The 20,922-nt window shown below is 38.6% G+C and overlaps 1 protein-coding gene across 4 annotated transcripts in view; it reads right to left on the reverse strand.

Annotated features, from left to right (window-relative positions):
* The window catches only part of BCAR3 (BCAR3 adaptor protein, NSP family member), a 48,618-nt gene that overhangs the window by 12,705 nt on the left and 14,991 nt on the right, over positions 1–20,922 (reverse strand). The window lies entirely within an intron of this gene.

Genomic DNA, 20,922 nt, shown 5'->3' on the forward strand with positions numbered 1-20,922 from the left:
GATTTGGTTGCAATGGTATATACATATTTTATATTCACAGCTGCACATTTTGTTGACTTTCTGAAAAAGACTACTTTGAGGGGAGCTGTACATACCACAAAAACATTCCTGAAAGGTATTTTTTTACTGAGTAACTGGACTACAGATATTAAAAAGAAAACCAGACTGCTATAGCAAATTGTTATTAATTCTAAAAGCATCTCACTTTGTCTCAGTTGCAGGCAAAGCTATTATAGATGAAACAGACTATAGCACACAAATGCAGTAACAATTTGCTTAGGAGAACTAGAATCTTAGCCAACAGAAAGGGCTGTAGATCTTCACATATCAACTAATGTCATCTACGCTGCTGACATGAATTATCTTAAAAAACAAACAAAACCAACTTGGGCTAATCCAAGTTACATTTACACATGAATTTCAAAAGCAGCAAACAAACCTAGAACTTCACCTAGTGCTTAAAAGGACAATTCACCACTCAAATGCAATGAGATTTTTTGCACTTGAATTACATCTAACAACAGGACAGAAAAACATTTAAGGAATCCAAACCAACTAAATTGTTAACATTCACAGTTATCGATCTCTTAAAAATCCACTCCACTGCGGTTTACCACACTGAACATACCTTCTTGCCAGAGGTCAGCCATCTCCCTAGATAAAGCAAACATGCTGAAATAACCATTATGCAACTGTGAACTCAGTGGAAGATCTCCTATGGCTAAGGGCATATCCTACAATGTGCAGGGGACCAACTGTCTTGGTAAGCAAGTTCAGTACTTGCATGCCTTCCTGGACAGTTTTTTGTTGGCTAAGACATACCTTATATAACCTGAGTGCACTGAAGGCAAAGTGCGAATGATGAACTGCCTTCAGTCATACTGGGCCATGCCTTTCTATTATAACTGCTATCTCAAAGTCCTCTGATCCTGCAAGAATTTCTGCACACAATGAACTTCACATCACGCAAGAAAGGGCTCAAAAAGCAGCCCAGGCACAACACACGCAACCATGTTCATCCATAATCAAGGAAAACAGTCAGCTAGGAACAGCACAGTTAGCCATTTCAATGGACTTGCATTTAGAAAGACATATTCCATGCAGCATGACACAGGTACTTCAGCCTCATTTCTGAATACATCACAGCACCTAAGTATCAGAGGACAGCAACGGCATGCTGTAAATTTGCACCAACTTCATAATGATAAAATTGCTTTTAGCAGTATGTCCTCAGTTTGTATATTTGCCTTATTGGCTCTGGTACAATTGCAAGAAAACTGAATTTATACATACAGCTGGAGAGTGAAGTGGATGGTAAAAAGAAATAAATGAAAAAACCTGGGGCAAAATTAAACACTTCAGTATATTCTGCAACAAAACACAAGTGAAGAAAAACGGAAAAGCCTCCAATTCAGATACATCACAATTTCCAAATATAAAAACTCTGAGAGAAATCTTTGGATTATATAAACAAGTTAAGTCAGCAGGTCTTCTTTCCAAATATAGATTCTTTCATTGACCTACAAAGAGCTCCCTGGAAGATGTGCTTTCCAAAACCTTTTGTTCGCATTGTTTTCAGTCTTGGTGCTATTTTAAGGCTGTTTTGTTTTGTTTTAAACAGGTCTCTATTAAAAAAAAACAAAACAATCTACCTCTCAGTGCATTGTCAACCTCAAGCAAAAGCCCTGAAAATCCTACCTGAAGGAAAGCCTAGAGTGCCAAAAGCTGAGTGAGGAAAAAAAAAGAAAATAAAGCTCGTCAGTACAATTATTTTAGTGCTTTTAATACATGCCACACCAGCTGATTACATTTCACTAAAGATTTCTGCTTCAAGGCCACTACATCTGTAGCCTGTTTTTAGTTTAACAAGCTACTCTCATATTACATAACATTTCACATTTTTCAGGCAGACATTAGCCCAGTGTACTGACGACTGGGACATAACAAATCTCAAGGAGGTCAAACCAATTGCCAAAATATAAACTTGTTGCATATAGATTTAAAAAGGACTTGACTTGCCATTACATGCCGTTCCTAAGGAACTTGTCAACACATTTTAATGGACACTTCTCACAATAATCTGAGATGTTCATGCATCTGAGATGTTATTTTCATTTGAGGCTATGGCACTCTCCAAAGGAAACTTGTTATATCAAGCTCATTTCAATCATTTGAGCTGAATTAATCACACTAGATTAGAATAATTTTTAATTGTGCTGAATAGTCTACTGAGTTTGGAGATTAAAATAAGAGTCCCATAGTTATTTCTGTTTGCTACTCGCTTTGGATTCTTTCTGCAGTTCATAGCTGCACCAGCTCCAGTGAAGTACACGTACCAACAGACTATCGAAATAGCTGAGAGAAGAATCTACACATATCTCTGAAGCTCTATCCCATGCATCCTAGCCTTCCTGGCTTACCTCAGTTTCTATCCCAAACTGGCATACATAAGCATAATCAAATTAGAGGACTGCCTATACAGATAGCAATAATCTTAATTTCTCCTCCAAGGTGGAGGAATTTCACATCTCTCCTTCTATCCTGCTGGCAAAAAAAAAAAATTTCATGTACTTTAAGTGCAGCCAGGGACTGTAACAGATACCTGACCAAAGACAGCTGCATGTTCATCCAAACTCAATTATTTCCCGGTGATTTGCAGAGCTCTGCCAGCTGGTACATAAATCAGCCCAACAGGCAGCCTCAGAACCACCTGATTTTTTGTTGCTTCGACGATTACAAGGGAGAAGAAAAAAGAAAAAGGGGGGGGGGGGGGGGAGAAGAGGAGTAAGGGGCTGGTGGGACAGAGATAATTATTAGGGACAAATAGAATAGGTCTGTGAAAACAACTGTGTGACTTGATTCAGGAAATAAATCAAGCCTGCACCTTTCATAAACTGAGTAAGTGTACCCTACCTATCTAAAACAGATCTACTAGAGCCTTCTCCCAAATCTATCTTTTCTCCAACACTGGAGGCTCACTACTTTCGTTTATATGCACATGAAACCTGAACTACAACCCTCTCCCTTTGTTATATTAAAAAAGGTAAGACTAGAAGAAAATTGAGAAAGAGAAAAATTAATGAAATTCTTCTATTTCCAAACCACTGGAGAGCACACCTTAATCAACTTGATCACACAAAAAATGAACAAATCCAAGTCCAGTTCTGAATCAAAATCTACATCACTGATATAGAGACCCCTTAAGTCCCTAGCCATGGACTCCTGTGATATTGATCAGACTGCCTGTACGGGAGATATGTGTTTGAAAGGAGGAAATAAAAAAGGCTTTTCATACCAAGTTCAGTCTAATGTCAGCAGAAGGCAATGAAAAAATTCCACATAGACAAGAATTCCTTAATTTTCTAGTTGCCCACATTCAGAGCTAGGAGGAAAGCTTCATTTCTGGAATATGGCTCCTGAGAAATCCTGACTTTAGGGTTAGTCAAATCCTACTCTCCTCACTCAGCAATTCCAGGGATTTTGACTACCAAATCTAAAGAATTTTAGAAGTTGGTTACCTTTTTTGTTTTAGTCTGAGAAAAACTGAACAAAACATATTAACAAGAAGTCAGATGCAACCCACTGGAGAATGTCCCCATAGCAGTGAAGAGGAATGCCTTTTATAGAGCAACAGTGCACTTCATACTATCCATACATATATGAAAGAAAGCATATCACAGTTAAAAAAAAGTGATCAATTGTATAAAATTAACATGGGGATTTGAAGAAGATGACAAGACTTTAAGAAGTCAAACTCCGCATCAAGACAGCAAAGTATCAAAGTCCAGCGAGCTACACAAAATTTCATAGAATTTTGCTAAGTTGACCTTTCCCATTTGGCCCCCCTTCAACATCAACAAATCTAATGTCAACAGGCAGATCCATACAGATGACTTGTAAACTCATGTTATCAAGTCCAACTGCCTCCGCATACAAGCTGGAAGTGGATACATGAAGCCCAAGGATGCCAGTGAAAACAGATTTAGATAATCGAATACTGAAGAAATATTAATTAAGAACTACTATGTATAAAAAGTGTTTGCAATTCCCCCAAGATAGGAGATGGCACTTGGAATAAGTAGCTGCTTATAAAAGGCTTCTGATCCATGCCACATTCATAGCATTAGTACATTACCGAGTAGTGAGATAAATCAGCATGTTGGAAGTTTTAAAACCTGGCAGCTCTGACAGATCGAGTGGCTTTCCCCTTTAGCACAGCTTCAGCTGAGGGTGAATCATAGTCAAGAATTAAGAATGAAAATACTTGAATGTCAAGGTCTGTCTTGCCAGTCATTATGACTATACCAGCTAAAACTGAAACAAACAAATAACCGTCTTTCACTTTTAAAAACACTGATTGATCCTTAATTCTTAACTCCCAAAAAAGGCAAAAATAAAAGAACAATAAAGTCAAAATTCATCATTCTCTCTTCACAATTCTCCTTCACCAACAAATACTCTGTGCCTTTTCCTCAAGCACAGAACATGACCTTTACTCTGAACAGCTATTAGAACCAAATGGGACTTTAAAAGGTACTGACAGATCATGATTGAAGAATAGGTTGATCCAAGTTCAGATCTTCTCTTTGTGTTTTCTATTAACATAAAGAAAACAAAGCAAACTTCTGCTCCCAAGATCCTCATTTAACATGCTAAAAGTAAGTACAACAAAAAGCAAGTCCTCAGGTGCTGAAACTTCCTGTGCTTGAGGGCATGAGGCTCCCTGGAGATCAGACACATATCATTTTCGATTAAGTTAGATAAAATGGGAGGAACTGAATTCAGAGGTAGCTGTTGACTTCAACATCTTTATTTATGGATCATTTTGGTATTTAAATGCATGATTATTTCTTATTAAAACTAAGAATTAATCCCATCTAATTACACAGACTGATTTTGCTTGAAGTGTTATGTTTCCACAAATTATGTAAGAAGAAGATTTACACCAAGTCGTTCATACAGTCCTAGGCACTTTGTCACCTAATGGAATGCACATCATTTGGCCTCAAGATACAGACCTTACTTGCTTTCACAACCAGCTCCTTCTATACCTACAGCCATTTTCTCTGAAACAAATGCACCCCAGTTTCCAACTGTCAGAACTTCTTAGAATAGCAGTTCATTGGATTCAACTAATGCTAAATCGGCATGATGGAACAAATGTATTCAAATCTATTTTAAATACTGCAAATCTCTTTAAATAGAACCTTATTTTTGAAAGAGCCCAGCTGTAATTTTTTTCTTCATAAAAGGTTTTATTTTTTACTCTCCATACAGCAAACACTATTAATGTTTCAGTTTCTCCAGAGACTGTATGGATTAGACCAAATGGAAAGTTGCTATGACAACATCACCGTTATTTTAGGTATGAGGAATTCATGCCAAGTTTAAACAAAGGGCACGCATGGTCAAGAACAACAGTTTTATAACTGTTCCGACATCCAACAATGAAGTACATTTTCAGGTTTTAGAATAATAGAATGCTAAACCTTATATTTAAAATTCTAATGAAGATCAAAATAAAAGTAACAGGACAGTATCTTTAGCTCTCCATTCTGATGGGAGCTTCTGACGTTTGTCAGAGTCAGAAAGAGGACAATCTGACCAGACTCACTTTACCAACATGCCCAGAAGACTGAGCCCCACAACCCACTTTCAGAATTTAAAGGCTGGACCATTAGGGACAAGAGATGTGAACAATGGTTGTTCCCAAATTTAAGCTCCCATATCAAAATATGAAAGTCTACAGGCTATGAGATAGCAACCTTCATATCCTTGTTGCAGGTGTGCCAGAAAAACCATACACATTAGACAGTGACTGATGTAGCTGACATTAGATATTCAAAGAATAATTTAATCATAAATCTTAAATAAAAAGATTTTAAAGTTCAGATGCAGTTCACAGATCCCCAAAAGTGACTGGATAACTTACTCGATCACAGTTCAATTACCCCTTCTAAAAGTATGGCTCTAAATGTGTACGAAGGCTTGTTCTTTGCAAATAGGACATTTTCTAAGCTTTGTAATTTAAGAAGTTCCAAAATACAAGAACTAAGTACTAAATTACTAAATTGTCTAATGTGTTTTTAAAAACTGAGCTTCTGAGCAAAACCGTCTATACTTCCACTAAGCAAGTGACAAGTTAGAGAACCAAATGGTTTGATCTATATTCTGGAAGCTTGAAACTTTGCTAAAATTCTTCTCAGCAAGTCCAAAACCAGTGGCTTTTTATTTTTTTTTAAACTTTCTGCTTTAACACAAAGACAGGCAGCTTAAGACTCATAAACCTGAAAGTTGCTTTCTCCCTGAGACACTGGTGTGTTCTAAAGATTTTCTTTAGAATAGAAACACACTATCAATCCATCATATGAAAACAATCCCCTCTGAGCAGAAACCAAGAGCATTACCGATGAACACTTTGTTTATTTGCTGTTATTGAAAAAGGACACCTACCTTGACTCTGATAATAGACTTACGATGATAAAAGCAGCAAAGTGCTGCAATCAGCATTTGAAAAACATTATAATCCTTCGGCATGTTCAGTTCTTCTGTTTGTATGTCCTCAAGACTGAAGATGAATGGTCACTACTACAAGTTTCAGAGATTTAACAAGCTTTTCAGTATGACCACTGTGCCTGCCAGAGCTGACACACCCCTCTACTCACATATCAGACAAGGACACTTTCCACAGCTGAAGCTGATACTATCAATGCAGCAACCGCTGGCATCCTTGCCTCCAGTATGCCATATAGAGTATGCCAGAATCCTCATGTGATCTGCTCCACTCACCAGTGAAATCCTAGCTCCTCTATCTTGGTATCCCCTGAGTCAGAGCTGCATATAAGCCACCAGCTCAAGACAAACTTCTCCTGATGAGATACAGTACCCAAATGTCTACCTGCGCTGATAAGAGTTTGAACAGTTGCTTCAGCCCAGTCATGCAGCATTTCCTATCTGCATCATCAATAATATCTCCCAATATATAGAAGAGAAAACCAAAGATGAAAAGCAGTTGATCCAGTGCTTGATGATTGTTGCTTATTACATGTGAATAAGATTTACATGTGTGGAGGGAAATTATGAATCTCTTGATTTTTAATTAGGAAGCTTTTGGTGATAAAAAAGCTAAAAAACCAACATGGTCAATGTTAGAGGTATAACCAAGGTACTACCAGCATTTAAACTGTCACTAGATAGCTCTGCTCTGACAAGTAAAAATTTACAACAAACAAATCACATTTTTATGCCTGTGATTCTATTTTCCTGGATGCCACAGTCGCACACAGACATTACCATCAAGACTGTGATAACTAGAATATTTTATCTGCTGCTCCACAGCACAGAGATCGAAAAAAGAGAACTAAAAACTGCCTAACAGATTCTTCTATGCCACGCTTTTAATCTTCCTGCCTACGTTCTGCATTCCAGTTTAATTTATATGCCACAGTATCATACTCTAAGGATACAACTACATCACAAATTGTCTAGAGAATGAGATTGGCACATTTCTGTGTTATCTGCCTATGCAGCAGACTCCTCAACCAGATGAAAACTAAATTATTTAGCTGTGTCTCGGATTTCTTACTACTAGGCAGGTTGCACTGACTCTGTAGTTTAATCAAGCATAATCTGGGAAACACTTCTAAAGCTGAAAAAAGTTTTAGTTCTCCTGTTAAAATTTAATGTATGACCTGTTGTCTGAAGACAACTCATTCAGAGTATTTTAAGTAGCTAAAAAAATGTTGCACTCTACATTTTCCACTGTCACTAGAACACGAAAAAGGATGCTGGATCTGCTTTGCATATTCTTGAAGAAAAATGTTTCACCCAGATGCATAAGAAGTTTGTAGAATTCATTGACAGAATATGCTAATAGAGAAAAGAGGTCAGTAAAAAAACGACTGTTCATATTTACAAGAACAACACTCTGCATTGCTTAATTTCAGCAAGTTTAAGAAGTTTCATTTCCATCAAAATCAGCCAGTGATTCATGAGAATTTGCCTCAGGACTGCACAGAGCAGAGTGAGATGGCAGGAGAAATCAGGGAAGTTAAGTAGCATCAGTACAGCACTGATTCTCACAATTTTGCACTCACTCTACCTCTTCTGCTTTAATAATGGTGTTAAGCACACTTAATCTGATGTGACTTCATTTGAAAAAGAGATAAGTTTTCCAGTTTCTGCTGCCAGAGTAGTTTGTATTATACAACTACAAATAAAATATTTTGCCATGAAACATGCTAGGAAAATGATGCTTTCTTGTTTTGGAAGGCAGCATCTACTAACAGAAGAAAGGAGAAGAGGTGTGTAAAGCTCCAAGAACAGAAACTCCCCACAACAAGGTGACGGGAAGGAGTTAACAGATCCCCACAATAACGCAGTCAGTGGATAGCTCACTGAATGGTAAATCCCTGATCAACAAAGCATCTGCCCTGCATACCTCAATGCCTTCTCTAGAACTAATGCTATAAAGGGCAAATACATTGCTTAGACGTAACAGTGTGCTTTTTAGAGGCAAGACCTCACCTCCATAGCAGTCTAAGAGATTTGGTGAAAGAAAACAAAATGCACAGGACTGAGGACTGCAGAGAAGCATGTAACACATAAATGACAAACCTTGAAGAGATTTTTAGCTTCGATGGTACTAAGAAGTCCAGAAGTTGCAGATAATTCAGATCTCAAATTACTAGTTAGCTCCAAGGACTGTTTATAAGGAAGAGTTACTTGTCCTTTTACGTCTGCAATATATTCCATAATTAGTAGGATGTATATATTAAATGTTCACAGATGCCCTCAGATAATGCTTGTCAAGTAAAAGTTCCTACCTAATTATAGATTACCTCCTTCCCACACTGAACAACTGATTGAGGTGAAACGTCCTCAGTGTTCAAATCAAGCAATGGGACTTGGTACATAAACTAAGCAGCAGCACTGTGCAAAGAAAACAGCACAGTATACTAAGGTTTCAATTGGTATATCTTGAACAGAAACTACCATAACAAGAACTTTAAACTATACCAGGTGACAGGAAGGGCTATGAGGATAATTAAGCTATAACAGAAACCAACTGGTTTAGCAATGCAAAATCAAGTGAGACACTTATTCCAAAAAGCATTGAAAGTAAGTTTAGAAAAGGAGAAAATCTCTTTAAGGCAGAGGGGGAAAAGGACAAAATATTTTAAGACCAAGCAATGAATAAACATATGACTGAAAACCTTTGTCTAAATTCCAGTGTGAGACTTTCCCAAGAATTGAGGGCTGGAGCAACAGATCTAGGAAAATTCAGCACTTCACTGGAAGAAAAAAAGAAAACATCCAAATCCCCTTAAGAGCACGATATGGTACTAATGACAATAGGGAAGATGGGGCACATTTTATGTACTTGTGCCTCCCTCCCTTACCAAGCTCTAGACTACAAATCCAATCAGCTGTTGCTGCTGATTCATTAGCTAATACACACGTATTTCCCCAGGCCTCAGTAACTTTACATGTACACTCATGTCTTACAGAGACCTGATAGTTTTGCAGCTTTTTGTGTCACTCATTTACCCAGAGAAACTTCCTGGTACCATTTTAATGGTCTAGTCTGAATGATACAATTCCTGACACAGTTGTTTCATCTGAAGCAACATATGAAAATTCAAGGGAGGTACAGAGTTAAGTTTTTTGCTAATGAATCTTCTCCCCAAAATAATTTCAACCGGAGATGGATTCCTCCTCTAGTCTTTTCCATACCAACAGCATAGAGACTGAATGATGGAATTGTAGGTACAATCTCTTTACTTCAGTGCACAGCTCAATTGAAAGAGTGTATTTGGCTTAATGTGCATGTATCTTTCTTCATTTGAAAGGCTTATTATTAAGCACCAGTAAAAAAAAAGGTTTTACAATCACAGCTCAACATGAACAGTACTGCATTAATTACAGATCACAATTGCCAGTTCTCCATTTCTTGTCTGTAATGGAATAAAATCAAAAACATATATGTTGTCAGAATTAGAGAAACAAGGACATTTACCCTTAAAAATAATACTGCACAATATCATAGAGCAGCTGCTGACATTCTTTTTTTTTAATCAGCAGTATTCTTGACAGGAAAGAGAGTGCTTTATTTGGATATTTAGATAGTGCATCTATTCTTTTTTAATGTAGCAACATTTTAATCCTTTTTTTTTTTTTTTTTTTTTTTTTTTTTTTTTTTTAATTTAAGGTTAACATATGCTCTGCACCTACAGTTCAAAGAACAAATGATGCATTCTTAGGAACCAGTCAGAACCAAATCTTTGTATGACACTGTGATATAGCACTAAGAAAATCAAGACAAGTGGAAGAAATCACGGAGTACAGAAGAAACCCCTGGGTGATGGTATAATTCTTGCTCTGATGGCTATCATGGAGCTGCTTTCAGGTAGATTTCTTTCCACTAAATGAAAATAAACAATACACCTAGAAAGCTAACCATAAACCACAGAAGACCCGGTGTACTGTACAAGGGTCAGCAGCCTAAATCTGATATAGCACCTAGCCAATCCAGAGCACGCTGTTCACTGTTACTGGACTAATAACACCACAGAGGGTACGGAACCTCTTGATCGCACAGCATATAAGCACAGTCTAACCTGGGTTGTGACTGTCTACTGCCATAGAATGGCACCTGTAAGGTTGTAAAAAAGCACAACAGGAATAAAATTAAAATGTAAAAAAAAAAAAAATTAAAAAAAAATCAAAGCATTTAAACTTTAAGTTTGGAACATTATTCTTTTTATATGTATGTCTTTTCTCTACAGCTGTAGTAAAACACATGGAGAAAAGGGGATGACAACATTGAAAATGCTGCTTTCTTTTATCTGTCCTTGACTCAACTGTCAGTGGGCACATATTGTCCCACTACCTAGGTCATATCATACCAGTTCTGTGTCACTTCTTACTAGAACTGACTCCTTCATATTCTAATTCCACTTCCTGCAAGCTCTTGTTGGTGCAGTTCCTGATAATAAATCAAAAGATACAGCTGTAGCTGCCATTACGCTTGTTTGCATTGCAGGGGTGCGGTATGGGAGAGGTCAGCCAAACTCCTTCCTGCTCTCTGAGGCAGTTCCGTGAGGAAAAGTCAGAAAATACTCTGTAGTTATTGTACAGGAACAGCAAGAAAACAGATTCCATTTATTTCATGTTCAAATAAACTTTTGGTGATTGGAGTAATCTAAAAATATAGATTGGAAACTGAAAAAATAGGCATCCAGCCTTCTTAAGAGCTTCCTGCTGGGTCCTAATGCAAACTTTAGGACATCTACATACTTTTTAAAAATCTGCTCTTTTATAACTAAAACACTCAAACCTCACAGACATCTGTCAATAGGCACAGTTTTTCTTATAGCCTTTTATTAAGAAGCTACCAGACACTGCTATTGATACTAGCAAAAACTAGTCTACATATGCTTGAGCTCCATCTACTGTCTGCCACTTTGTGTATAAACATTAACCTATTTTGTATGGTCTCTTCTGTCTTTTTTCAATTTATTCCTTGTACTGGATAAAATAAAGAAGTGAACAGGCAAACATTTCCCAGATGTTGAGATCTATTCCAATTTCAGCTACAACTCAAATATAAAAAAATTATTTTACTTCAAGGTAACTGGAAGAACCTCAAAATGAACCATTAATCAGAACGCCTGAATACCCTAAAATATTTGCCTTTTATAGAAAGAGATATTTTGGATGAATAACACTCAAAAAATAAACCCAAAAGTCACAAGGTTCTGCTGGAGCTCAGTTTTTCACAGCCTGCAGCAGCACATACAAGTTTGAGAAGTCCTGTTTTCCCCCACATTTCTGAATGATACACTTTCATGAAACTGAGGAAGCAACTGCAGCAAGCTCATCTCAACTCAAATACCTCCTTTTGCTAATGAAAGGCTTGAGGACAAGGAGACAAATGATCTCAGAGTATTCAATACAGCCACTAAAGTTATATTACCTCATTAATGTGCCTAGTTTCTAATAGCACTTGACATATAAAACCCTCCATCAGCAAATTCTGCTCCATTGAGAGTACACGTTTGTAGATGATATCACGACTGAAATGTACTTCCAATGCTCCTTGTTCTCTCTCTGCAGGCAGACTTGTATCCAAACAGTATATTTCCAAAAAGAGGCAAGACGTACAGACATGCAAATACTAATTAGGAGCTTCACCTCCACATGCTTTGTCACTAAGAATACCCAAAACGTTCATTAATAATTTGACTTCCACAAGCTATATACACACTCCCTCTAGTGGTTTATGTATTTGCATAAGTTTGAAAATCAATTTCAGTGAGGTGTCGCTATGTATGAGTTTAATATAAACTATTTCACATACCAAAGAAGCTTTTGCCCTTAGTCCACCTACAGATTAGAAAAAAGATCCAAACACATCAATAACTTGTTTTTAAAGCTTAGTTCCCACAGAATATTAATGAAGACTCAAAATGAAAAGAAGCACTCCACACAAAGCCACAGTTCAGCAACTGTTAAGAAAAGATTAACACAAAGGATGGTAAACTGCAGTGAGGTCTCTATTCCATTAATAGTTTAAGTACCTCACTCAAAAATTCAACTAAGTATTTATTCTACTAGTGCCATTAGCGGTACCAAGGAAATAAGTGCAATGTACTTTTATAGACACTTTTCAATTCAAAGTTTTACTGCAATCTCAGCACATGTAGTAGCTTTTGGTGACTCCGCAACAGACGTTATTTAAGAGTTAATGAGTAATAATATTCAAGAACTAGAATACAGACATTAACAGGGTCAAATCTGTAACAAGAGGGTAGATATAAGATTGATCCTTAGCACATAATTAGAGACACATGGTGCTGACAGTATCGACATTTTAGCCCTACCGAAGCCTAATAAACATTATGAAAGCTATTTCACATGCAAAATGCTGTAAACTCTATTTCAGCATCAGGGAAGGGAAACGCAAGAGGTACTGCTAAAAGACTTTCCAATAAAGGCCAGATTAGTTACAAAGACCCTGTCCACTTGACTGAATTCATACAAGGATTATCATTCACAAAGGGAAAAAAAAAAAAAAAAAAAAAAAAGAAAAAAAAAAAAACACAAAAAAACCCAAACCAAAACAAAAACCTCTCAGTATACTTAAAAAGAGGGGGGACAAAACAAACAAAAAGCCAAGACCACCAGATCTTAAAAGCTTATCAGGTCATGCAAGAATGGAGGACTGGGAGAAAAGCTCCAAACAGCTACAGGGTAATCTGGGACTGTCCCTTCTAGGAAACTTGCACTAGGACAGCAGACTGAAAAATGCATTGTCTTTTGCAGCAGTAGAATCACAGCTCCTACATATTTACTGGAAATATCAGCTTAAATGTTATTCATTGCTTTGCACCCAAACCACTTTAGAATTGCTGACTCAACCATCTTCCCACAGAGTAGCCTGTTAGCCAAACAACGTTGCTAATTATCGAAGCTTGGGCATTAAGATCCATCACTAATTATGGATAACTGTTCTATCAAGTGAAACAAGTTTTCATTAAGTCCAAGTAAATGGGGACAATATTATCTTAATGATTTTAGGGAACTAACTATTTAAGAGCTGCTGAATTTCATCTACATATGCAACTCACACAAGCCAGGATGCTATGAAGGACAATAACATAATGGCTTGTATCAGAAGAAATGTTGCCAGCAGGAGCAGGGAGATGATTGTCTCCCTGTACTCAGCTCTTGTGAGGCCACATCTGAATTACTGCTTAGTTACGGGCCCCTCACTACTAGAAAGACACTGAGAACAGGGAGCATATCCAGAGAAGGGCAACAAGGCAGGCGAGCAGTTTGCAGCCCAAGTCTTATTAGGAACAGCTGAGGGAACAAGGATTGTTTAATCTAGAGAACAGGAAGCTCAGTTGAGACCTTATTGTCACAGAATCACAAGGTTGGAAAGGACCTACAAGATCATCTAGTCCAAACATCCTCCCATTACCATAGCTACAACAAACCACTAAACCATCTTTAACTATCTTTAACAACCCCAGGCAACCCTACAGGCTTGGGGAGGTGTGGCTGGAAAGCTCCCAGATGGAAAGGGACCTTGGTGTGCTGATGGACAGTCAGCTGAATATGAGCCAGCAGTGTGCCCAGGTGGCCAAGAGGGCCAATGGCATCCTGGCTTGTATCAGGAATGGTGTGGTGAGCAGGACTAAGGAAGTCATCCTGCCCCTGTACTCAGCATTGGTGAGGCCTCACCTCGAGTACTGTGTCCAGTTTTGGGCACCTCAGCACAAGAAGGACATGGAGGTACTGGAGCAGGTCCAGAGAAGGGCAACGAGGCTCGTGAAGGGCTTGGAGAATCAGCCCTATGAGGAGAGGCTAAGGAAGCTGGGGCTGTTTAGTCTGAGGAAGAGGAGGCTGAGGGGAGACCTTATTGCCGTCTTCCAGTACCTGAAAGGTTCTTACAGTAAGAGTGGGGCAGGTCTCTTCTCACTACTGACTTGTGACAGGACGAGGGGAAATGGCCTAAAGTTGTGCTAGGGCAAGTTTAGGTTGGATATTAGAAAGAACTTCTTTACAGAAAGGGTGGTTAGGTACTGGAATGGGCTCCCCAAGGAGGTGGTTGAATCGCCATCCCTGGATGTGTTTAAGAGCCGTTTGGATGTGGTACTCAGGGATATGATTTAGCAGAGGTTTGTTGTTGTGGTATTGTTTTGTGGTTGTTTTTTAAGAGATAGGCTACTGGTTAGGCTGTGGTTGGACTTGATGATCTTCAAGGTCTTTTCCAACCTGAGTAATTCTATGATTCTATGATTCTATGATGAAGGAAGATGTTGAAGAGCATCGGTCCCAAGACCAGTCCGTGAAGGACACCACTTGTGATCGGCCTCTGTGTTAAGAAAGAATGTGAATGTATGGAAATCAATGATGGCAGTGATAGGGTTGAGAGCTTATTGGTCAAAATAAAAGCAAAGGCCTGTAAAACTGACATTATCACAGGAGTGTGCTACAGGCCACCCAATTGTGTGATGAGTTGGACAAGACACTTTACAGATGGTTGGATGAGGTCTCAAGGTCTCTCCCCCTTGTTCTTGTGGGGGATTTCCATGTCCCACACATCTGCTGGATTCCTAATGCAGCAGATAGGGAACAGCCCGGGAGGTCCCTAGAGTGCATGGGAGATCACTTCCTGACACAGATGGCGAAGGAGCCAACAAGGGGAAGCAAAATCCTGCTGTTTGTTAACAGAAAAGGTCTTGTGACAGATGGAAAGGTTGGAGGCCGAGTGGCACATAGTGATCGTGAGATGCCAGATTTCTCAGTCCATGATGAACCACAGAGGGGAGTCAGCAGAACTGCTACCTTGGACTCCCAGAGGGCAAACTTTAACCTTTCTAGGACCATGGGTGAGAGAGTCCCTTAGGAGGTAGCTCTGGAGGGCGTGGGAACCCAGGAAGGCTGGCAATACTTTAAGCAAGTAATTTTCAAGGTGCAGGAGCTGACCATCCCCAAGACACAGAAGACAACAGGCAAGGAGGCTGGACTGGCTGAACAGAAACCTCTGACTGGAACTCAAGAGCAAAAGGAAAGTTAGGGATATGATTTAGCAGAGGTTTTTAGAGATAGGGTACTGGTTAGGCTGTGGTTGGACTTGATGATCTTCAAGGTCTTTTCCAACCTGGGTAATTCTATGACTCTATGACTCTATCTGAAAGGAAGTTGTGGCAAGGTGGGGGTCAGCCTCTTCTACCACATAACTAGCAATAGGACTAGAGGCAATGGTCTCATCTTGTGCCAGGGGAGACTAAGTTTGGATATTATGAAAAACTTCTCCAAAAAGGTAGTCAGGCACTGAAATGGGCTGCCCAGGGAGGTGGTTGAGTCACCGTCCCAGGAGGAGTTCAAGAAATGTTTCAATGTCGTACTAAGGGACATGGTTTACTGAGGAAAAAACTTGTATAATTTAAGAGGAAGAGCTGATGGGGAAAAACCTTAATCCCTATTCTACACCTATGAATAATAAAAAATAGGTTACAAGGAAGTTATGAAAATTTTATTTTTAATAGCAATGGCAATTAAAAAATCCACAGTAACAATGTTTTTCTCCAGCAGAGGGCGATGTAAAACTATCAGCTACTCAGCAAGCCCCAGAAGGAGGATCATTTAATTCTGAGGTGGATAAATGTATGTATTTTACATTAGATTAGATCTAGCAGGGTCTTATCTTTATGAATTACACACAATTTATATAGAAGAGGTATCTGCTTTGGGGTGATGTTTGTGAAACTAAAGATCCTACTAAGTAGAAGAACATAGAAAACTGTAAACCTCTCAGTAAAACAGCATTTAGTTCAATGCCAAGGTCAAGCCAACAATCTTCAAGTTGGACATCGATTCCATAATGACAAAAAGATAGTTAAATTGAAACTCAGATATATGGGCATACTCTTCATTAAATACACTGTCTGGCACTTCTGCCTTCTGTGATGCTGCAGTTGCAAAAAGAGGGAAAAAATGAAGGAAAAAAACGATCAAAAGGAACGTCATGATCATTTGGTACCTTAGCATTAGGCAAACCTCTGAGCACAAATACTTTATGTGTAACACAAAAACCCAACAAACCCTCCATTCACAAATCACAACTTGCATCTCAAGAGACAAGTCTGCACAGGAGAATAATACACAGTACAGCATAAACAGGAATACACTGTACTGGCAACTCTTCCAGTGCAATGGGGATTTCTCTAATATATTTCCATGTCTAAAAAAAGTTTCCTTGCAATGGCATCTCAGTGTCATCAGGAAAAACTCTTTCCCAAACTGCTACTACATGATATGCTGACAAATGTTTTTTTCCTAAACCATGCCTAATATGCACACACACACAAGCTAACTTCCATTTTGACAGTGCTCTCCCCAAATTATCTTCTTGTAACAGTCATAAGAGTGATGAACACCCACACGTATTTGGTATCAAAAAGATGAACTTTTTCAATGAATCACACAAGCTGTCCATAAAGAAACCTCACTGCTGAGTCCAAGTTCCTCTAAGCTAAAAAGCTGAAAAGCTAGATATGATCAACACTTCAGCATGACATCAAAATTTTATTTTCCAATTGCATTCAGAAGAGCTGTCATAAGTAACAACAGTAACTACGGCAGCCTGTTCTCTAACAACATCAAGGAAGAATAAAACTACGGAGAAAATGAACACTGAGGGGCTGACAGAAACAAGTACACTTCAGGAAAATGTCACAATGGAGTAACATTTTTCTGCAGCTCTAACTTCCCTGAACCAGTAACTTATTTTTTCCAAGTCTGAATCTAAACATAAACTTTTTTCCTCATGATCACACTCAGCAGACAATCTGTCATAAATTCTGTAATTCTTCCACTAATGAATTAAAATACACCTCCAAGATCTCACGCTATAGACCAGTGTCTGATGAGTATTTATGCCATCATTAGCACTTTTCCCACAGGAATTGCTTTTAAGATCTCCAGAAAACAGAGAAATCTGTTTCTCTTTCTTTCCACCCTGATAGATAACAACATAGACTTCTACTGAAAGATCCCGAAGTATTTACAATGCATAGGAATGAGACAGAAAGCTGTTTTCAGTTCACATGAATCTGTTGAAAACGACTCTCAAGTCCTCCAGCACACTCTGAAGTGGCCAGTGCTTGATCCTTTTCTCCCCTGCAGGAGTCTGTCCCCTACAAGTGCAGACTCTGGGTGTGGGAACAACCTGCTGAGACTACCAATGGTTCTATTATTCGACTGGTAAAACTTGTAAGAATCTCACAGAACGTACAACGTGCTATTGTGCTCATAAATCTCTTTCATGACTTAGTTAGCAGTCTGTCTCAATGCAGTCTGGCCTGTTTTTTCTACTACCATAAAAGGATTTTTTGAAAGAGCCGTTTAACTGTGACCATGGTTTCAGCAACGCTGAGAAGACAAAGGAGGGGCTGAAGTCATTCAGACACTTCAGTACTCAGACTCCATCAAATCAGTGCATGTCTTTCCCTCAGAACAGCTTATGCATAATTAGCTCTCTTTGTATACTGAATGAACAAATACATCAATATTCAAGATGCATAAAACTGCCACTTGTGAGCTGTAGTTTAGATTTAAGCGTTATAAACCACAGCACACCACCTACAGAGAGTAGTCTATCAATTCAGAAGACTAATTTTATAATCATGTCCTGTCTTCTATCTTGAAAAGAATTAAAAGAGAAGAAAAAAATGTATTTTGTATTTCCCCTAGCCAGAGTATTTTTAAATACAAGCAATTATTCATATTACTTCTTGTCACCAGATTCTAGCAAGAAAAGAACTGTATAAACAGAAAATTGATAAAAGCAGCTTCTGAGTTTACCATCAGTCTCTTTGTAGCAGTTCCTGCAGGTAGTCAATACTGCATGATAAACAGCATAAGATTCTCTGCACCGTGAAGCTGAGTATATCAAAAGATATTTTTTCTCATTCTTGAATGAATTCTTCCCATTCTATCTAAAGGAGATGCTGATCATCTCCCAGCTAGAGCACATTCTGAACAACTACCGATTATCTTCTTTATGGTACCCACAAGGTCAAGTAGCACTTTTGCATTACTTAAAGAAACACGATTTGCAACTGTGAAGTTGTAAGATCAGCTCTGTGCTCAGCTTCCCTTTTTTAAAAAAATTCTAAGTCTAACCAGTTTAAAACTAGCTGCTGTGGGTAAGTCTGCCTGTACAGCCTTACACAGTGCATCAAACATGAGGATGGCACACATTTGATTGCTTCTGATAGCTGATTGATCAACAGTCAGATACTCGGACCTTCATGATAAGGAGCAGCTCCCGAAGGAAAGGTAAGCTGGGAGCTTCAGCATGGGAAATGAGCTCACCAACAAAGGTGCAGTCCCATAGCACCAAGGTACAAGCAAGCTGAGGTGGGTGATGACACTGACATGTACTGTCACAGACCAGCGAGCCTCAGGCAAGACAGGATAATGGGTTACTACACCAGAGGTCCATTTAGGGCTTCTTCCACAGCAATTCAGGAATGGGGCTTAGGGGCAGGCACGCCTAATACAACTCAGGAATGGCCTGAAGCAACCAGTCTGAGCTTAAGCAGAGGTTCTGCTCACTAGATGTGTGTAGGGGCATTGAGTGAGGCCAATTAGTGCTCTCAGGGTCCCAACATAATAAACTTCATAAAGGACTGTAACTTGGTAGAGACACCAGGAGTCTGACTGCTGGAATACAAATAGACATGTGCAAATGCAAAGTTGCTACAAGCAGAGTGAGATGCTGCAAAAAACTTATTTTAAAGCTTTGTGACTTGAGTACCTTAATTTTCAGCATTTTATACCTGACTTCATATGGCCTTCACCATTTATTCAATGAGCTAAAAATTCTATAAATCTAGAGAGCATTTTCTCATACTTCTTGAATTTATGCCTTAAGATTTCTTCTCCAGAATTCCTATTTTAAAAACACTGAGCTGTGGACCAAGTTTACAGTTCATTAAAACTGGATATATATACAGGAAAAACTTTGTTAAAAGGGAGTTGAAGGAGAAGATAGTTCTTGACTTCTTCCTTGTAAGCCTCTTTTCCCCAGGCTTTTCATTCTGACATCAAAGTTTTAATAAGTAAACATAGCACCAAGGCTATTGACAAGAGTCCAAGACAAGCTTCTATTAGAAAACTGAAAAGATGACAAACCACATTTATATTATATAAAACCTGTTGCAACAAGACAAGACACATATTGATGAACTGGCAAGACACCTCTGTCTTTCACTTGGCTATATTATTTAAACTGTAACAATGCACACTGGCCAGAATAGTGCAAGACGTACAGCAAATTCAATAACATAACCAACATGTTCACCGCTCTGTTGCCTTTGGCATCCACTCTTTTACAGTGCTCTCCAGACAGCTGTTCACCTCTGTCAAAGAACACTACATTATCATTCCTCAGCATTAAGCTGTGACTAAGGCCAGAGGCCTTGCAACACTGAACAAACTGAAGTTTAGAGCAGAATTCTAGCAGTGCTATGAGTCCTTTGGCAGCCCCTTTCCCCTTGTTCTTCCCATTCTCTTCATCCCTTTTCTTACTCCAAACTGTAATTCCAGCTTTCACTCCAACCCTCAGTTGAGAGTCTAGCAGTGGACTCCTCTCCAAATCACAGTTTCTCCTAGTTTACTACTTCTATCAACCTGGACCCTATCCTGGGAACCTCTCAATTCTCCTCAAGCATGAGCACCAAACAAAGAGAATTCTAACATCAGAACTCAACTGACTTTGGAACTTCCTCGTAGTAGTTTGTTACTACTGGCCCTCCTCAGGCTCTTTGTCACTTGAATTCTAACCTAAAGCAGAAATTCAGACAGTCCACACGAGTAGCTACAGAAACATCCTATAGTCAAGGATAACCTGCTCTTCTCAAACACTTTTCAGAACATTATAATATCCTAAAAGACAGAGGAAAGGAGTGCAAAAATTAAAGAATGTAATATCTGAGAGAAATGACTTATACATCAGTTCTTTCAAGGTTCTAAAATAAATAAATAAATAATTATTGACTCAACCACAAAGAAAGGTATCAGTTCAGTGGAAATTACAGACATTGAGCACAGTAAGAGGCTCTTGCTATGGCATCACATCCCTAAGGTTTCTTCCAGAGTTTGTATACTGCCAATTCAGGATTGACTTTTAAATAAGCTTTATGAATGCTTTGTGTTTGTGATTTATAACACTAACACAATACATATTTACGTATTTTTCAGCACTCTGATATGTACAAAAGGAAAACAGAACATACAGTTTTTCCAAAATTTCAGCTACTTTTTGGCTCCTAAGTGAATTTTTAACTGTAGCATCAAGTAAGTATAAACACATCTCCTCTATTTACTTATGTTGCAAATGTG

Source organism: Excalfactoria chinensis, chromosome 8 (genome assembly GCF_039878825.1).
Source record: "Excalfactoria chinensis isolate bCotChi1 chromosome 8, bCotChi1.hap2, whole genome shotgun sequence".
Taxonomy (NCBI): Eukaryota; Metazoa; Chordata; class Aves; order Galliformes; family Phasianidae; genus Excalfactoria; species Excalfactoria chinensis.